At 35.3% G+C, this 20,094-nt stretch overlaps 1 protein-coding gene across 8 annotated transcripts in view; it reads right to left on the reverse strand.

Annotated features, from left to right (window-relative positions):
• GPHN (gephyrin) overlaps nucleotides 1–20,094 on the reverse strand; it is a gene marked incomplete at both ends in the record, with an annotated part of 263,234 nt that overhangs the window by 155,739 nt on the left and 87,401 nt on the right. The window lies entirely within an intron of this gene.

Below are 20,094 nucleotides of genomic sequence, written 5' to 3' on the forward strand. Positions count from 1 at the left end.
TTCTCCCTTATGTCATTAAAATAAGCATTCAGATACACAGTATCCTTCACTAAGCTCCATAGTAAGAAATAGGTCAACCAAGCGGAACTACCATTGCCACGATGTTATAAAATACATTAAATGACATTAGTCATTTTATTTCTTCTCTAAGCTGTATGGAAGACTTTAAATATTTTAGGCCTGAGATGCTTTGTGTCAGTATTTTACTGAGTTGTTAGTGTACCTTATGTGTATACAAACGCAATTCCAGAAACTGAAATTTTCTAACTGTACAAACCTCAAAGACCTCACAGTTTCCACAGCTTCATGTTCACAATCACTAATCACAAAGTGAAATCATTAGCACTGATACCGAAAAGCTGGTTGTTTTTTTTTCATTCCACACATTCGATTTGCTGAAAAGCTATGATAAAAGGCAGTTTTTCTGTCTGCATCCTGCAAAAGCTTATGGTAAATAATCATCCACACGCGGAGGAAGAATAAAGACCATGTAGCATACATGGTGGTTAATATTTGGTGGTTACCACTGTATTTTCCCCAGAGACATGCAAACATGGCTTCTTCTATTTTATGAAGCAGCATCATTGATAGTGACAATTCAGGCCTAAAAATATAACAGCATTAATGACCTTCCTGCTGGCTCCGCACAACAACATTAGACATTTCCTGGGTCCTACAGAAATGGAAATCAGATAAGAAAATATTTATTGTAAAGCAGTAGCCAGTTATCAAATGTGTATTTGTATGCGTATCCTCGTGTTATGAGATTTTTCCTTACAATTGTCAGCATTTCTACACAGATGTGTTTCTTTATATTCCATCTTGAAATTGTTATACACATTGCTTACTCAACCTTAAAAGGGAAATGGGATACAAAGTGTAACAGAGCAAATACATTAAGATTTTCCCTGTAAATCCAGCATATCGATGTTTCTACAGTCACTCTCAGAAATGAACAATTTGAAGGCTTCAGACAGAAGAGGAAGTCTGCATAGGAAAAGTCAGTACCAAATAGCATCAGCAATGATTACCAAGACAGGATCTCCAGATGCTACAGCATTGAAATTTATCATGGACAGTCAGAAAGTATAGCCTTTCCTATATCCTCTGCAACTTCCTCTGCTGCTCATCCCCAATGCAGCTGAACATTGAAGAGAACCAAGAGAATTTTTTTTGCTACTGCAAGTGAAAATGGGAGGTTTTACTTGTAACTGCATCTGATCTTTGTTCTAAGGTCATTGCCAGGGATAGCTGTAAAAAAAAAAAAAAAAGAAAAAAATTAAAAAAAAAATTGCTTTTAATACCATTATAAAGGCTTCCTTTAGCGACATGACAAAGGATGGCTCAGACGTCATGAACATGAGTTGCACTTGTCATGAACATGTCATGAACATGATTGCTACTGGCAGACAGCCTGTAAGAATGTGTTTTTTTAACTGTTTCTGATCCATTCATGTCAGAAGTACCCAAATGTTAACTTCTATATCTTTACATCCCCTAGCAGAAGGAAAAGACAGAGCATCTGCTACCAGAACTCCACTAGTAGGAAATCCTTTACTAGTCACTCTTGGCACAACATTAGAAAAAAACTAAATGAAAGTAATAATTGACTCAGTAAACTCATCTAGCTTGCTTAAAGCATTAATGAGCATCATTTTCTGCAAACATTTCTGCAAAGTTTGTGTCAAGAATCTACCATGCTCTAAAACTCACCAAGTAACAGTCAAAATGATGGCACATTTTAAAGTAGTTGTTGTACATTAGCGAATCAGATATTTCACAATTTCATAGTTTTGAAAATGAAAAATACATTAAAAGATATGCTGTTAAATAGCCTTGCACTTTTAGCTCCAACTCTCCACATCTAAAATAAATTTTCGATCTTACAATGACATCTTTAGCTTGGAAATCCAGGCTACATAAATAAATAATAACAAATTTGAAACTGAAAAAAGAACATAAATATACAATTCTATAAATGCTTCAGAGTCCGTAATCCTTTCTTCGTTTCAGAACATAAGATTTTCCTTCATTTCTATTTACTGGAAGAGAGATCCAGTATTGCCATGGAAATTTGGTAATACAGAGGAACATAATGAAGATGTTTGACTTTGTGTACAAAATTTGACAGTGAGTTTCACAAAATTTTAAAGGTAGCCCACATATCAGCAGGATCCAGTTAACACAGCCTGAATTCTTCTACTGGTTGTAATTACTGTATGTATGAGGCACAGAATTGATTTTACTATGTAACTAGGTATCTATGAGGAAGAAACTGATTTAAGCTGTGTATTTGGCAGCCTATAAGTATTTTAACTTTAACAGATAAATTTTTAACGACTAGTTCAATTTCAGAGACAAAATGTTACACCATACAATTCAATCATCGAACTAGTTTGTTGGAATCAGAAGTAGTTGTGAAACACATTGCACACTCTTCACTCAAATGTCATAAAACCCAGTTTATTCTAGCCTCGTGTTAAATAGTCTAAAAACAAATTTTAAATTGCTTAGTTTTGTGTTACCATATCATTATTATAAATGTCCCACAATCAGATCTGAGAATTGTAAAGGTTGGAAGTGGCCTCGAGATCATAGAGTCCAACCCCCCTGCTAAAATAGGTACCCTATAGAAGGTCACACACGTAGGCCTCCTGATGGGTCTCAAATATCTCCAAGAAGCATAAGCCCATAGAGACAGACATATACATAAAAAAGTTACTGAGAGAAACAAAAACATTTAGATGAATCATAAAAAACATCAGCAAAATCAAAACAAATTTAAAATTCAATGCATTAATCAGCACGTCCAACCTAAGGAAAATATCAGATTTCAAAGATTTATCTAAATTACATTCACATGTCACTGTTAATTGCACCCTGTCTTGAAGTTCGCGTTATTTTGCATATCCTCAACTTGAGCGCTAGCACTTTAAAGAACAGAGGTCAGCCAGGTTTCAGCTATGCAAGGTACCTACAGAATGAGTGATACACAACGGTGTCTGACAAAACATGAGCACTTGGCAATCATTTTTTGCATTTTCTTGAAAGCAATTTCTCTTGCATACTGATTTTGTTCACAGACTATTAAAACATTTTACATCAATTTCTTATGATTGTATTCAAGAAGTAATTACACCACAATCAGAAAAGCAAAGGATCTGCTAGCAAAAAGAACACATTCACTACAGTACATTTAGTACACCAGGATGTAACGCAGCATAGCATATATTAGAAGGCCCAGAATTCAGTTTAACAGGGATCAATTTTTTATGCAGATTCACTCTTCATCTTTCACACAGTCTGCTTTTATTATCGCTTTTTTCTTGAGCTGAACAATGTAACAGCCAGCATCCTAGAGCACAAATAGCATTTTCTCTCAGAATGAATATACAACAAACCAAGAGCAAAGTGAAATATACAGCCAGCTATATCATGAAGTTGAAAAAGTAGCCATCTAAAGAGACTTAATGCTCTAAGTCTGCCTCTTCCAAACTTTATTTAATAATGAAATTATTTCAAACACTTGTTAGCTCCAGTTTATTTGTGTGTGTACACAACAGATATTCTCTGAAAATTGCCACAATTTATATTCATGTCTATCTCATCAGGTTTGTATCCCACCTTGTGCAAGTAACACAGATACTCCAATTCCTCTCATCTGTTTGCAGAAAAGAAGTGAAATTATTCCCAGATATAGTCATTAGAACAAAAGACAAAACACAAGAAAAGCAAAGAACCACACCTTATAGTGGGCAAAACTAGCCGAGATCTCTGAAAAGAAATCCAAAAAGATTAGACAGAAATTCCATAAAAATAATTAGGAAATGAAAAATCTCACATAACTGTTTGTGAAAGCATGCAAAGTTTTTGTCTTTTTTTGGGAAACTTTTTATTCTAAAAGTGCATCTCAGGATAAAATGTAATGCATAGACTGTAGGAGAAAGCTCACAACAAGGATTAAAAAAAATGTTCAAAGAAGAGTTGCAAGAGCAACCTCAGAAATTAGGAAAATACAGGAAATATACTGAAGTAAGGTCAATACAGTTGCATTGAAACAGACAAAAGCTTTACTATCTCACAAATCAAATCATAATATCACTGAAGAGGGAAGATCTGAATTTTATCCAAGTTATGAAAAGTTAAAAACCAGGAGGAAGTGTGCTCAAATGAAGGCTAGAAACAATGAACCACAGCCCAAATATCCCATTGGTAAATCAGAAAAAAATTCAAGATAACGAAGTTTAATGAAAAATTAACTCTTTTAGTAAGCATAATTTATTCTGGATATAATGTTATAGTAGCCACAAACTTATTTCCCATTATAGTTCCAAGTCAAACTTTGGACTGGTTTGCCCCTGTGCTCCTTTGCCCACGTACGTTCAAGGTGGGTGCGCTACATTGCCACTGCATAACTACAACATGCTTGTGCAAAGACACTTGTGAACCTGCATGGAACCAATTCTGTTCAACTTTTATAATCCCAGCATTGATCAAAGGTAAGAACACGCTCTTAATGTACTGTTCCATGTTCAGTGACTGCCATAAGAAGCTGAGTTATTGATTCTAACTTAATAAATGAGTCATGCTGAATGCAATGAAGTCAGTTTTCTAAAAATATCAGTACAGCCAGCTTGGATGCTGTCATTTGCCAAAGTTCTCCAATGCCACTTTAATTACCATTAATCTTCCTTCAGATATATTACTCTGCCTAAATGATACCAAGCCGGCACTAAACCTCTCAGTGAAACTCTTTTTCCTCTAAAAAGGAAAGCAAAACTCAGAAACTTCTGCTGATTTTTTTTCCTGGATCCATCTCATAAACATAGTTACTATCTACCATTAGGATCTTTTGATTGATTTATAAACCAAGCAGAACAGCAGCAGGAGAATATGCTTGTTAGCAGACCAAATGACTGTGAGCTTGACTGCCTATTGCTAATTCTGAAGGAATAGTCAAGTTATCCCAGGCTACTGACTGAGCACACATGCATACACATTACTACTACTACTAGAGCAAACTGACCAGGACAGCACTTGAAGCCACCCAATTTGGGCCAGAGACGGTGGCGACCCATGAGATGTCAGCAAATCACTGTGCACCTACAGATCGAGCACAGAGCCGCATGGAGCGTCCCAGGGAAAGGCAGCAGGATTCGAAGTCAAAGGAGCTCTGCTTCCCGCTGCCAGTATGAGTACACATTAGAGCACACACAGTGCTACATTAATTGATACAGGTTTCTACTGACCTTTCAGAAATTGTTAAAGTGCCCTGAAAGGAGGCAGTAAGAAGACATACTATTTTGGGCTAACTTCCTACACAAGAGAACATTGGCAGCTAGAGAAAGCCAGGCTAGAGCTCACATCACGGGCTGTGTGCCAGCGATGAACTGCAGAAAAGAGCCTGCAAAGCGCTTTGTGAAAACATTTTTGCTTATTTCAAGCTGCATATAGGGAAATAACACGTTGAAGATGCAGCACATTTAATCTTTTTGAAAACTGGATCCAATAATTAGATCAGTGTAAACCTAATTTTAACTTTTTTTTAAAATTCCTATTAGCTAACTTCAACATACTGAACTAAAAAACTGACAGAAATAACAAGACTGCACACATGCACTGTCTCAGTAACTGGTTCAGTTTGGGATGTGGGGCACACCTACCACTGTTTTGGGAGTTATTGTGGTCAGCCTAAACACTGATCTGTAGACTGCTCCCTCTTCAACTCACTTATCAGATTATTTACTAACAAAAGTCACACAAAAGCACAGAGAAGAGGAATCTCCAAGAAATTCAGGATTCCAAGACTAAATTGGGCTTGCAAGCCCAAAAGAAACAAAATGGGTGAGCCGATCTGATGTACAGCCATTTCAGCATTTGCTTGTGGGTTGGTTTTTTTGGTTTGTTTTTTGTTTTGGTTTTTTTTTTTGTTTTTTTGTTTGTTTGTTTGTTTTTACTGGCAGGAAGAGAAGAGTGAGTAAGAGAAATGCTGAACCTTCCATGAGACACAAAAATTATTTAACTTTTGATTTTCACTGAACAAATTTATTAACAATTGTTCAAAACTCTCACCACTTATACTGGCATACCTCACAGCAAGAAATGAGTTACGTATATGGCAAACATTCTGAGATCTTTGAAGAGAATGAAATCAAATACAAATAATAAAGATACCTCTAAATTAAAAATTATTTTAAGGCTTCAAAGGCATTTAACTTTGTCAGACAATGCAGCATTCAGAACACTACACAGAAAATATGCGTAAGGCAACATCTGAAAATGTATACTCTAGAAAAAAATACTGAGCAATTAGTCTCTTGTAGATACTGTATTATGCTGTGTAGTAGTGTAGTTAACACCAGATTACAAATGAAAAAGGCACTGCATCTGGAACGGGCTAAAAAGGAAATACCACAGACTAATTCCACACTCTGAATTTTCACTATAGATACATTTTATTTTCAAGTAAATCTGACTCTGAAGTCTCCCCAAATGCAAGTAGAATCTGAAAATGGTCTTTTCACATAGACCAACAGCAAAAAGGCCACTTTTCTGCTGGATGAATGCTTGTTTATAGCACAGAGGAATGACTGTACTATGCTACATCTGATTGGTAATCCGAGTATGGAAATCATACATTAAATCAAACAGACAGAAATGTCAGCTAGATTTAAGTAAAAATGTGCTCAGTGACTTTGAAAGTTCCCACTGGGGCATCAGATGCTTGACCAGCCAGCTCATTAAACAACATGAGAGAAGTCTAAAATTTCCTCAGAGAAAAATATGCAAAAGCAGACAAAAGTCACTATCACAAAAACAATCACATTCTCACCACTTAGATAAAGAAATATGTATTTAATACTCATGCTGGGATTTATTTGGTAGATGCAGAACTCTGAAAACACTATATGAAGTATTTATAGTATGGGCGAAGAAAATAATTACATTTGATCTTACTTAGTCCTATAGGAAATAATGTGGTACAGCAAAGCAGGTATTTTACTAGTAAGTACATACCTAGGAGAGATGCACAGCATTTGCATATAGATTGCTAGCAATTGCCTGTCATGAAATCCTCATGTACCTCCACTGAAAGCAGTTTTTTTGGGTACCTGAGAGTGATCTTTTGCTTCTCATGGAAGCCACTGCAAATTAAAGGATTTAGGCAATATGATAAGGAAATGAAAGATTCCACTAGTAAATTACCATAACAGCTTGCAGAAAACTAAGCAGAAGGATAAAGCTATTTTTGCAGATACTCATTTTAGTAGAGTTCTATTTGCTTCTGCCCAACTGGAAAGACTATCTTAAAAAAATACTAAGATTCCCCCTAGGAAGATTAGATGACCCATAACTTGCAGAAATTGTAAAGCTTGGGTTTTTTGTTGTTGTTGTTTTGTTTTGTTTTAACAAATTAACATTGGCCACCTCCACAGCAGACTCACAATCCATTAAAAAATGGATTAAAATAATATGACCCCCTTCAGCCAATGTCAAAATACCTTCACGTAAATGCAATTCTCACACCCCAATATCTTCCTTGCACTAACTTCAACATTTATCTTCCCTTCCCTTTGTTTTCCCTTAGAAAAATTAACCTAAAAAACTACCAGCACTAAGTCCACACTCATGGTTATGCCAAGGTTAATAAATATTAAATGTTCCTTCTAAAAAGACATGAAGTTCAGCTGAGAACATATCTCAGAAGGTGGAATACTGGAAATGCAGAGACTCCTTATGTTAGAGAATAAGCTCGAATGAATTGCACATGATAGACTGACATGAGCAATCACAGTCCATTCTGTGATAAGGCAGAAAATCATCCTGAAAATCTCTTTATTCCACAAATTGCCAATAATGACTAAAGGTGAGAGCAGGAAGACCCAAACTCAAGAAGAAAAAAAAAAAAAGCTGAGAATACATTGAAGTGGTTTGATCATTCCAGATTCTACATCAAATTAGTTCTTCACAATTAAGTAAATCATGGAAGTAACAAGAAGTAACACATGAAGTAAGTGACAGAAGACTTCAGAAATTTTAAATAATTTGTTCTACAAATAAAATCCGACAATTCTGAAATCACACAAATGATATAGAAGTCTAAGAGATGGCAATTTTAATTAAATCAATTAAGAAAGGCCCAGAAAGAAAGTAAAATCACATCACTTGTCGTGTGCTTTCTCCTTTTTTTTTTTTTTTTATCTTGGATTGTAATAAATTCAATAAAAATGAAAATTTCCAAACCCCTTTTTTCTACAAAATCTGTAACTAAAAAAGGGACAAACAGAAGGCCTCAAAAACTTTATGATGCGCTGATAACAAAAACTGCTCTTATTCTTGAAGACAAAATACATTCTTCAAAATATTCTACCTTCCCAAAGCTGTAATGTCACATTTTTCTCCACCACATTCCAGAGGATATAAAGCATGAATATAATCCAGTATACAATTAATAGCAGATTTTTTTTTAATGTCTGAATTTCTCTAGACAGTTACATTTGGAGACAGTATTTGCTGTTGTTTTTCTTTTTCCTGTTTTTTTGGTTTTTTTTTGTTTTTTTTGTTTTTTTTCTCTAAACATGCTGGTATACTTGCTCATATTACCTCACATAGTCTAAACAGCAGAACTAAACTGTGTTTAAAGCAGTGACCCAGTAACACAATTTTAGTGTATGCTTTGAGCTGGGAATGTGGGAGGGGGAAAAAAAAAAAAAAAAAAAAAAAATTTGATACATCCCTCCTTATGCCTTGTGGAACTTCCTGTAGACAAATAGAATTATTGACAACACTGAAAGTGAGACCTCAACTGCGTGCCTAGTATAATTATTGCCATTCCAGATAACCAAGTCATTTTTGAAATCATCATCCATATTGTACAGCAGCTGAAACTCAAGTTATTGAAAAATATTTTTTTCAATACATGGGTCTTCAGCATTCTTATTTTTGTTTTCTGAAGTTATCATTCCCTTATTTTTCTGCAGCTCATCATTTAAATGCCAATAAAATGCTTCCAGATGAATATAAAAGCTACTGATGTATTGCCTCAACTCATGTCACAACTAATTACAGTATTCAGACACATGGCAAGAAAGGAAATGTGGATGTCAGACAGTGTCAGCGGTGTGTGGATTTACAAATTTAGTTTGGTTCAGGTACTAAAAAAAGCAAACAAACCCAAAACTATTTTCAAATAGCTTGCAAAACCAAAATCCATTTGGGGAAAGTGATAGTTAACTTCTCTTTACTCATAGCTTTAACTCACACTGCAAGTCATTATCAGCTACATTCTTCTGCTTTCTATTTTGTGTGATGTACTTCTAAAAGTAAAAATGACAGCTAGATAAAGTGATTCTCCCAGTTCCATTTTGCTGCTGCCTCTCTTCTTTATTACTGTGCTTCTGCAAGTATGATATTTAAACAGAAGAGTAACCTACTCCACAGAAATTGAGATTTATTTCTTTATTTTAAGATAGGACTGCACAATGATACTGTACTCATATGCACAGTAGACACTGTGGATATTCCTTCGGGTGACAATGCCTGTAACAATCTTGATAATGTCAGCATGCTTCTGGCCATCCCCAAGCTGAAGAACACAGAGGAGGAAGAGGTTTGATTTCTTCCTCAGTGGAAGAGGAAGAGGAGTGGAAACAGAACTGTGGCATTTATATTTCTGTAAACTAAATAAATTCCTTCAAGTGTCACCATTTATATTCCATATCATTTTGCTCTGGTCAGTTTGCCTGGATAAAGATAGCAAAAGTGACAGAAGGATATATCTTCCAAAGCAGAAATGTTGTCTAGAATTCTCTGTCATATAATAGGATCTTTAAAAGCAGCAGTGACGTCCGAACATTCAGCATGGTCATATCGATCTCACTTTTCCAGTTAATGATTCCTTTCATAAATCTGGAGAATAGTCTTAAAAGAAACTTATCCTGCAATCCCACGTACAAATACCACAGATAGCTTGGAGGCAACTGAAATATGGTTATTAACTGGATCACAGATTCACATTGAAAAACATTAAGATTTTGCTTCCTTGAATAATCATATTACAAGAGTAAGTACCTATTACTAGGCAAATGACTAAGACCACCAACACTAACATAGTTAATATTTAGCACAATACTCAGGAACCACAGTGCAGGAAGGAAATTAAAGATGGTTAGGAAAATTCTACTTGCAAAAAGACACAGAGGACAGTATGTATGTTTGGCCTTCACAAACATTCATATCTTAACATTGTTTCATATATAGAGATACCTAGGCTTTATGAATAGAACCCATGCAGACCACTGCGAGATGTGGTAATTTTCTTCCCGCACCAGTTTTTCCAATGATTTCTGAAAATCAAAAAACAACAACAACACAACCAAACAAAAAAACAAACAAACAAAAAAACACAAAGGCAACACGGCTAGCAAGAAGAATAGAAACTGAGCAGCAGAACAGAGCATCACTGAAAAGTAGCTCAAGGGACAATTAGCAATTGGGGTAAAAGGCAAAACGATTCTTTAATCACAGGCCCCTGAGGAGTTCCTGCATATTCCTCTTCTTTCCTCTCCTCTGGATTTTTAGATACCCCTTATGCTTTCTATCATCTTTATAAGTGAAACATTTCTGTTTTATAGAAACCTGTAGAAACTCTCAGACCAAAGTATAATTCATCTAAACTATTCACAATGAACTAAAAGAAAGGAAACATCACTGTCATTAGAGGTCAGGTCAGATGGCATTTCATAATTATTTACACAAGTTTGATAATTTAGACCAATATTGGAATACTGATATTTAAAGTTGACCAGGCACCAACAGATTAGCAAATCCAAATAATAAATGTGTTAATTTATGAATAAATGTGTAAATTCCTTTTACTACATAATGCTCACAGTTAAGTAGTAAATGAAAAATCTAATGCTGCTTCTACAGTTACTACTTAACACTCTAAGCAGTAGATGTGTGCAAAGTGTAATTTGTGACCTGAACAGTATTCTTTCCTTGAAACAACATAGCAACAGGTAAGATAAAATAAATCATGAAAAATAGATAGTATAAGACAACGTTCTTTGCATGTAACAGTTTAAAGACACCACTACCCATAAATCCAACCATACTTTATACCTATCCTTAACTAAGACTATTATTAGTTCCAGGAAATAAGTATTATTAACAAGAAAGCCTTTACTGCATGTAGTTTCTGTACTTAAAAAAGAAGCAATAATAGCAAACATTTTTTTAAATTCAAAGTTGCCCTTAAAGCCTTCAGAAAGAATCTGAAAACACATGGCCCTCCAAAAACTCTTACCATTGAGCTACTACTGTAATTTCTATCTGTTTAAGGAATATTCAGTTCTTGTTCACATGAAGCTTAAAGGAGGGAAAAATGTGTAGCTCGAGCAAAAATAATCAGGAAAAAATTACTTTTTGAAGCCAAAATACATTCAGAAGACAATATTGCTTTAGAGATTTCTGTTTAGCTTCAAGTTCTGAAGAAGCAGTATTAACTTAAAAAGTAATTCCAACCTATAAAACACAGTTATATAAACACAGGACCACACTCTTCTCTCACTCACGAGCATAACATTGACACCAACAATCACTGTCCACTTTCAAATCACAGAGTAACGTAGGTTGGAAGGAACCTCCGGAGATTGCCTCAAAGCAGCTCCGGTGAGACTGATGTATCAGAGTCTTGTCCCTTGAACATCAAGGCTGGAGGTTTCACAACCTCTATGGGTTAACAGCTGCAATGTTTGACCAGCTTTTGGTTCAAAAAAATGCAAAATTCCTTATATTTAGTCAGAGTATCACATTCTAACTCATTTCTGTTGACTCTCCCATTGAGTATCCCTGAGAAAAGTCCAAATCTATATTGTTTGAATCCTCAGTCACGCAGTTGCAGACAGAGAGATAAAAACTCTGTAGAGCCTTCTTTCTCCAAGCTGAGCAAATCCAGCCATCTGGATCTGGTAGCTACACTCTCTCTAGCACATCCAGGATGAGCTGACTGCCCTACTGCTAGCTGTAACACCACTAACTCATGTTCAGCTTCTTCTTGAGCAACCCCAGCTCATTTTTGGTAGGGCTGCTTCCTACTCAGTACAGCCTGTACTCTATTTTTGCATAGAGTTACTCAATCCCAGAGGCAAGACTTTGTACGTGTTGTTGATCTCCAGGAGGTTCATGTGAGCACATTTTCTCCTGCCTCTGAATTGCAGCCTTCCTCTCTAGCATGCTGACCACTCCACCAATTTGGTGCCTCTCACAAAGCTGGCAAGGGTCAAATCTGTTCCATCAATTCTGGTCATTAAGGAATACATTAAAGAATATTGAATGCCAGGACTGACCCCTGAGAGATGTCACTAATTGCTGCTGCCAGCAAGCACAACCAGTCACAACACTAAGACTAGCACTCCATTGCGATTTCCACTTTCCTTATTCTCTGACAGATGTAGGAGGAATGTAGGTCCCTAAACATACTTAAAACCGGTTAATTTACTTCAAGTTACTCCATTTACCATTATTTTCTGCTATAATGTCTACTGAAAATATCTGACAATAATTAAGTTTTGGCAATCTAAGATCATTGTTTTCTATGCTAACATTCTACTACTGCTGGTTGACTATTATTTTTTTTTTGTGGGTTTTTTTTTTTGTGATCTCCCTCTTACTTAATCAATCTCTGTTTTCTTTTGTCTGACATTGCAAATTTTTTGTTTCAGCCACTGTTCTTGTGCTCTATAATTACACAGAGATTATTACAGCCATATTCTAATTTACAATCAGGGCACTGAGGTGCTATAACAATAAAAAACATATGAAATAAGAGCATGTATGACTCAGCATCTAGAACTCCCAGATAGCAACTGGAAAAAACTGGAAAAACCAAATGTTGAAAGTGGCTGTGAAAAAGAATTAAATAAAAAAATATATACTATTCTTTTGATCCTCAACTTTTAGGATAGGCCTCTATTAACAATTTGTCAAGGAACACTAATCCTTTAGAAGGATAAATGATTGCTACAGTTAAGCAAATTTCTTACAACTACATTTTCTTACTTCTTACATAAATTTCAAATAAATATACGAAGTACACAGACTACAACATTCAAAATGCCAAGATTGAGATTACATATATTAACGGAACAACAGAACTCTCACTCTGTCAGGGCTCCAGACGAAACAGACATGTATTCAGGACAGAAAATGGAACATTTACTTGATAGGCTTCTGACTTAAACAGGATCTTTTATTGATGCTGTACTCCACATGACCCCTTTTAGGAAATTAAAATGTTCTTAAATGATTCAACTTTAAATACATCACAGGAGCAGGCAGAAATAGAAGTTCAAGGGAATGTCAAGTCTTACACGGATAGGAAAAAAAAAAAAGCAAAATGATGGTAATAATAGTATATCAGAAATGTATCAAGAATAAATTTAAAGTCTAACAGATTTAGTTTTATTTTACATAAAAATAGCACAGCACAACAATTAAAGAATTAAGATAAACATGATGAAAAGATCAATTTCTTTTTTAATCAAAACAAGACAGAAATCACATCGACAAAGACACTGCAACACTATAAGGATTCCTCTATCCTTACTCTAATACTATTAGAATATTGATTTTGCTCTTCATAATGGTCAGATTTCAAAGAAAATTTAAAACTTGAGATATATAAAAATGATACCGTGACTACAATCTGAAAAAAACGTTGATAGTTCTCCAAAACAGAGATAGTGAAAGACAAGAGAGAAGTATTGAAGAGCCACGGCAGGGAAAATGAAGTGGGATGCAGGAGAGGACAGAATAAAGAATAAAGAATTTTGGGAGAAAAAATGAGTATTTTAGAAAAAAACAAAAAAAGATTTCCAAAGCAAGAAGCTGAAAAACAGAAGACATCATAGTGGTAGGGAGCATGAACTAAAGAATCTGAATTTCAATCAAAAGGAAGAAAACTACAGTAAGAATACAATCTTACTAGCAGCAGCATTCTCTGGAGAGAAAGAAATCTGGTTCCAAGATAAAAGGAGGCAATTTTTTTCTTTATCTTAAAGACTGTTTTCATTAAAGATTCATATTTATGATTAAAGAGTATATGTGAGTATATGTATATATATGTGTGAGTACTATCTGGTCAAGAAATCAAAGAATGAAAAATGCCTATTCTGAGAAAAAGGTTCACCATATCTCCATCAAATCAAACAAAACTAAGCTTATCAGATCATTTCTTCCACTTGAACCTAAAAGACAGATCTAGAGAATATGTGGACTAAATACCACTTACAAACAGAGAACTCCAGGTTCCTTATCTTAGATTTCTTTTTCAGCCCCTGTAGAATGCCAAGGTTGATTCTATTAGGTTATTTTAAAATAAACTGCACTGTCATCTGTATTTTCATCTAAAAGCTAGCAGGACAAACAGTAGTCATTGCTTTAGCTCATGTTTCCTCCAGCCCTATCACTTGTCTTTCAGTGCCCACTGATGTACAGCAATCATGTAGATAAGCATCAAGATGCATTTCATAGCTGCAGTGTCTCCGCACCTTAATCATAACTTTATGATCTTTCATCTACTAACGATACTGTGAAAACTAAGGCAGCATTACACAGTTGTTTGGAAGGTACTTTTCCTTTAAACAATTTGTGGTTTTAAAAATTTTGCCCATGCACATATATGCAATTTAAGATAAGCACTAACTGGTGATTTTTGTTGACATTCTTTACAGAAAGGCCATAGACTGAATAGTCACAAAAACCAAAGCAGGACAAAGATACCGTATATGTCAAAGCTGAAGGTCATCAACAAGATCTTCAGTTATTTGTGGCCCACACCTGGCCTACAGGGAACTGCTAACAGTCCATTAACAGACAAACATTATGCAACAGACTCATGCTTTTTGCTGCAGAAAAGATGAAGGGAGAGAGACAAGCAAATCATGAGATGATTTTTATTTCCGTAGTCTTGTCTACACAGTTGACCTGAAGCCATTTCTAAATATAAACTTCAGTATTTTCCCCAAAGTATCTCCTGCAGTCAAGAAGTACCTACAAAATTTCCATCCCAGGAAAAGTTAACTGCAACTCACCATCTTCATCTCCTAAAACTAGATACTTCATACAACATTGTGGTTTCATTGCCTCTTCTGCTCCTGCTCCAGCTCAGTTTCATCCTCAGAACTGTACTAATACATACATGAACACAAACACAGAAGAGAAGATTTATAAAACTCACCTTTTTTTTTTTTTTTTTTTTTTTTTTTAAATCTGTCCTCCTACTATAACCAGCTGAGTAGCTTTAATATAGAAACACTTCACAGTATTGGAGACATCTGCTTTATACAGCAACGCAGCATGTGATACAACTTTGCACATTACTTTAAGGTAAGCATGAAGTATTAATGGTCTTCATCAGAATGAATTTAAGTAATCCTAATTTTGAACAACTACAAGTGACAGTAATCTAAATTATGTATTCTAACACAAGCTTGTGGTTTTTTTTATTACCACGCTTATCACTTCTTTTGGTAGGATTCTCAGGGTTTCTGTTAACAACTGAACAATTAAATGTAGGAGATGGAAGAAAAAAATCTTGGATCTGCTTATCTATTATTTTCAGAAAGCTATGCCAGCATCCTGCATCAGATGACAGCCAACTCTGTACCACAATGAGAATGGCACTCCGCCACAACCAATAAACCATGCTGAGAGAGAAAGCATGTTGGCAGGTACTCAGCATGAAGACAGCTATGTTACAACCAGCCAGCTCAGAGTGCAGACAGTGAGGTTGTGGATGCCCTCACTCTGGAGGCGTTCAACGCCAGGCAAGACAGGGCTTTGAGCAACCTGGTCTAGTGAGTGGTCTGTCTCCCTGACTGTAACAGGGAGGGTTGGAACTAGATGATCTTTATAGTGTCTTCCTACCCAAACCATTCTATGATTACGATCTGCTTTTTCATTCCTCATGGCATTAGGGTTTCCTCGTGTTTGACAGATACTTTTAGCCCCACTTGATCCCTTAACACTGAAGTTATTCACTCAGTATTTCCATTAATCACAAGCAGTACTGAATACACACACACAAAAATCACTATTAGTGCTTGATATTAATATTTACATTATAAAACAAAATCTGTTCTTATTTCATGATGTATCTTTCCTTTAGCAAACTAATCAGCAATAGTGATCACAGAGTGATATTGTCTACTGCTTCAAACACAACCTCTGTCTATGAAATTAAGCTTTAAGAAATGCCCTCAATTATTAGACTCGGGTCAGCATGACTCACTTTTAGCAGTTCCTCCATGAAGAATCTCTCTCCCCCTGTCCGGCACAAAACCCTTCAGCCTTTATCTTTCTTATCTCGAAGATGTGGAACATACAGTATGATAGTTTTCTGCAGTGATTGCTAGATTTTTCTCCTGTAAGCCTCATACTTCAGGAGATGGCTTCTTCTCTTCCACTGGGTTGTTAGAAGAGTTTTACAAAAGATGGTTTTAAAAAAAAAAAAAAAAGTAGACCTACTGCTGAGCTGAAAAATGCAATCATACCAGGTAATATTATACCTAGTAACTTCAGTTACTATTTTCTTCAGTGTCTTTTAAAACATAGCAACAGAAGCAGATGTAAAATCTGAATAGCACAGATAGATATCATATATATATGAACGCAGTATTTGATCATTCACTCCTCCTCCAGAATAACAGGACGCCAAAAGATTTTCTGCAACCACCTTTTCTAATAGCAGTTTTTGCTGACACAGAAGGGACAAGTGCCATCAGAGAAGTCCCTGCTTGCTGCTGAAGAACATCACTTCTGGAAAACATACATCAATCAGCCTTCTTGTCATATATTTTTCAGGGGCCGTTCTTTGCCATTACTCAATTTGTCTGTGTGTCAGGAAGCACATATTCCTTTGTACACTGTAATTATAGAAGCAAATGATGCCTAACCTCTTTGTTTTTATACTTACAGTACTTGTCCAGATATATTACCAGTTTCAAAACTGGTATTTTAAAATAATTTTTGATCACTGGTTACTGAAGTTTCAGTGATTTCTTCTTCCTTCTCCACAATTCTAACATAGGGATTCTGAAACCCACTGTATTAGAGATACGTTCATGATCTTGAAGATCTTTTCTGACCTAAATGATTCTATGATTACAGAGCATAGGGTGACAGAATTGCTTGTCTATTAAGATAGCCGATAATCTGAGAAAGTAAAAACTTGGGGAGAAAAACAGGCAGCTGCTTAGTGCAGAACAACAGTACAAAGAAACTGACTTAGCATGTCAAAATAACAAAAAAATTCATAGCCTTGAGAAGGCTCTGTATACAATGCCACAGCCTTGAAGTGAAGAGGAATATTAAGACAAAGAAAATGTGAAGAATAAATATGCCTCTGATAAACTAAAGAACTTTCAATTAATAAGGAAGGACAGCTCTCATTAACGTCTTTACACTGCTGCAGAAAATGAGATCTTGGACAGAAACAGTTGTAATTCATTTGAAGTTAGAGTATTAAGAACTGATAAAATTGGTTTGTTGTTGGGAAATTAAAGCATTTCCAATCTTCAGTTGAGATGCCACTGAAACAAATTTTAAGGGATGATATTACTGCATTACAGAAATAGAAAGGCATTTCTATGTATTGCTAGCATTACCACAGATTAGTTCTATCCCTTCGCAATATGTCAGTACATTAAGCTATACAGAAATATCCAATCTGGCGAATTAATAAAAAGCTTGGATACTGATAACCACGCAGCCACAGTGAGACCCAAGTAAAAACTTACAACAAAATCTTACTGAGTCTACAGTAAGCTCTGTGTTGCAGCTATAATGACCTCTACCAATATTTTAAAAATAGGTTGTGCATGTCTATACATGCAGCACTGTGTGCATAATGTTTATTCCTTCATTTCCACCATGAAAATATCAAAGATAATAAAACTTGTGATCAGAAAGAAGAGCTCTGGCTCTTGACCATGGTCAGTATTGCACGCTGTACAAATAATAAAACCCTTTTGTTTAGCACAAAAATAGACTGGGTATGTACATGAAAAGGGTTAAGAGTGCAAGATCTACAGCACTGGCTGGAACCTGAAGTGTGCATAGGACTGGGCAGTACAAGAAGAACTGCAAGTAGGACCCAGGACAAAACAAAGGGGAAAAAAAACCCTTATAAACACAGGAATCACTTAGCTATCTATTACTGGGATCTCTAAGTAACAACTTGTGCTCATTATTTTTTTCTAGTTTTCTATTTTTTATTTTTTATTTTTTTTTATATTTAGAAAAAACTGGGGATATTTCTATTTCATGTACGCCTTCAAAATGTTCTGCTTACCCACGCAGGCAGAAGCAGGCACATCTCACTGAAACTAACAAAAAGGGGAGAATTTATCTTAGTTTTGATTTCATAAAAACACACTCCACAAAGTTCTTTCACAGAGCAGAACTGAATGTTCTCTAGAAATGCAAAATACTTAAAATACAACGTGATTCGAAACCTCCAAATCTTTAACAGTTCATATATTACAAATGCTTACCTACAGCAAATAATGAAGTACACAGGGATACTCCCAACTATTTGAACACAAATTTGAATTTTTATTATCCTACCTACCTTTCAGACACAAATTCATTCCTTCAGGATGTTTTTTGATGTTGTAAACTTTTGAAAAACAATACAGAGCCTACTGGTAAAAGAGGAATCAGTCCATCAAGAGTATTTCTTCATCCACCCACACTGAGAAGGGCCACTGAAAGCCATAAGCCTAAATAAGGTTTAACATGCAGCATTCACTCCTCAGCCAAGAAGAGGTACACCAAAATGTACAAACTGAATTTCTTTGCATTTTTTCTGGAAAATTTTTATTTTCAGAAAGAATTCAATGTTCAAAGATACTGAGATAATACATTTTAACGCCAACTATATCCAAAGAATGCTCTGTTTTAAGTTTTAATGAACATAAAAGAGAGTTTTGAGATTATTGAGAATACAGACACACATATTCTTAATGATTTGTCCTCTGGAACAAAAACCTGAAAACACTTCAGAAGTCTCTAATTTTCCCCTGAAAAATCATGCAGACTTAGATGAAGTCCTGATTTCTACAAAACTTTTATTATAGGTGGAATTAAAATGTGCTAATGTCTTCTAATTTTCAGAACTTAGCATATTCAGTAGAGTATGCACAAAACAGTTTCCTGAAAGACCTGTACACAATACTGGCAGAGAAAATACTGGTATGGTACAGGCACAACAGCTGCTCGTGCTACCACTTGGCTTCACAATTGTTAACAATGCAAACATCTCAGAACAACAGTGGTAAAAATCTTTGTTACACTACCCTGTATTGCCTTTTGCTGTATATGAAAAAAAAAAATTACAGTGAATGTCTTTCCTGCGTTAATAGTAATCCATATACTGAGTGTCTTTCCATGCTGTGTTAAAAAAAAGCTTTTTTTTTTTTTTTTGTCATGTGAGCACTAAAAGAATCTTCACTTTTGAAGCACATTTGAATCTCCTAGGTTTCACTTGGAAAAATGAAATACCATAGTAAAAAAGGCCCACGAAAATTAAATAAATAAATATTGCAAGAACAAATTGTTTGTTAAAATGGAGAAAGTAAGACATTCCAGTTTTGCACTCCTGAATTTATCTCTCCACCATCTACTTTATTGTTGAACACTTGCTGTAGAATGCTTCCACATATGGTACCAAGCTACAGAACATGTTAATGGCACATGTTTGTGACAGTGAGAGAAACATATTAAATAAACATCAGAGAAAGAGATCTCTCACTGTGTACTTTTAAAAAGCTAATTCAGTGACAGACCATCAACAAGACTCTGGAGCAACCTGAATTCTCTAAAATAATTATTTGAAAATGAAATTAAGAATAAACTTCATGGAAATTTTAAGAAAACTAAGCAAAAGTATCACATTACAAATGAGATACACTTTCAAGTCCAAAACTCATCAACTAACAGAAAATAGAATCATCTGTTAGAATCCACTTTGTATTAGAATACAATGAAGAGGATAAAACTATGGGTAAAAAGAGATGCTGTAGCTAAAGA

The sequence above is a fragment of the Tetrao urogallus genome, assembly GCF_951394365.1.
Source record: "Tetrao urogallus genome assembly, chromosome: 6".
Taxonomy (NCBI): domain Eukaryota; kingdom Metazoa; phylum Chordata; class Aves; order Galliformes; family Phasianidae; genus Tetrao; species Tetrao urogallus.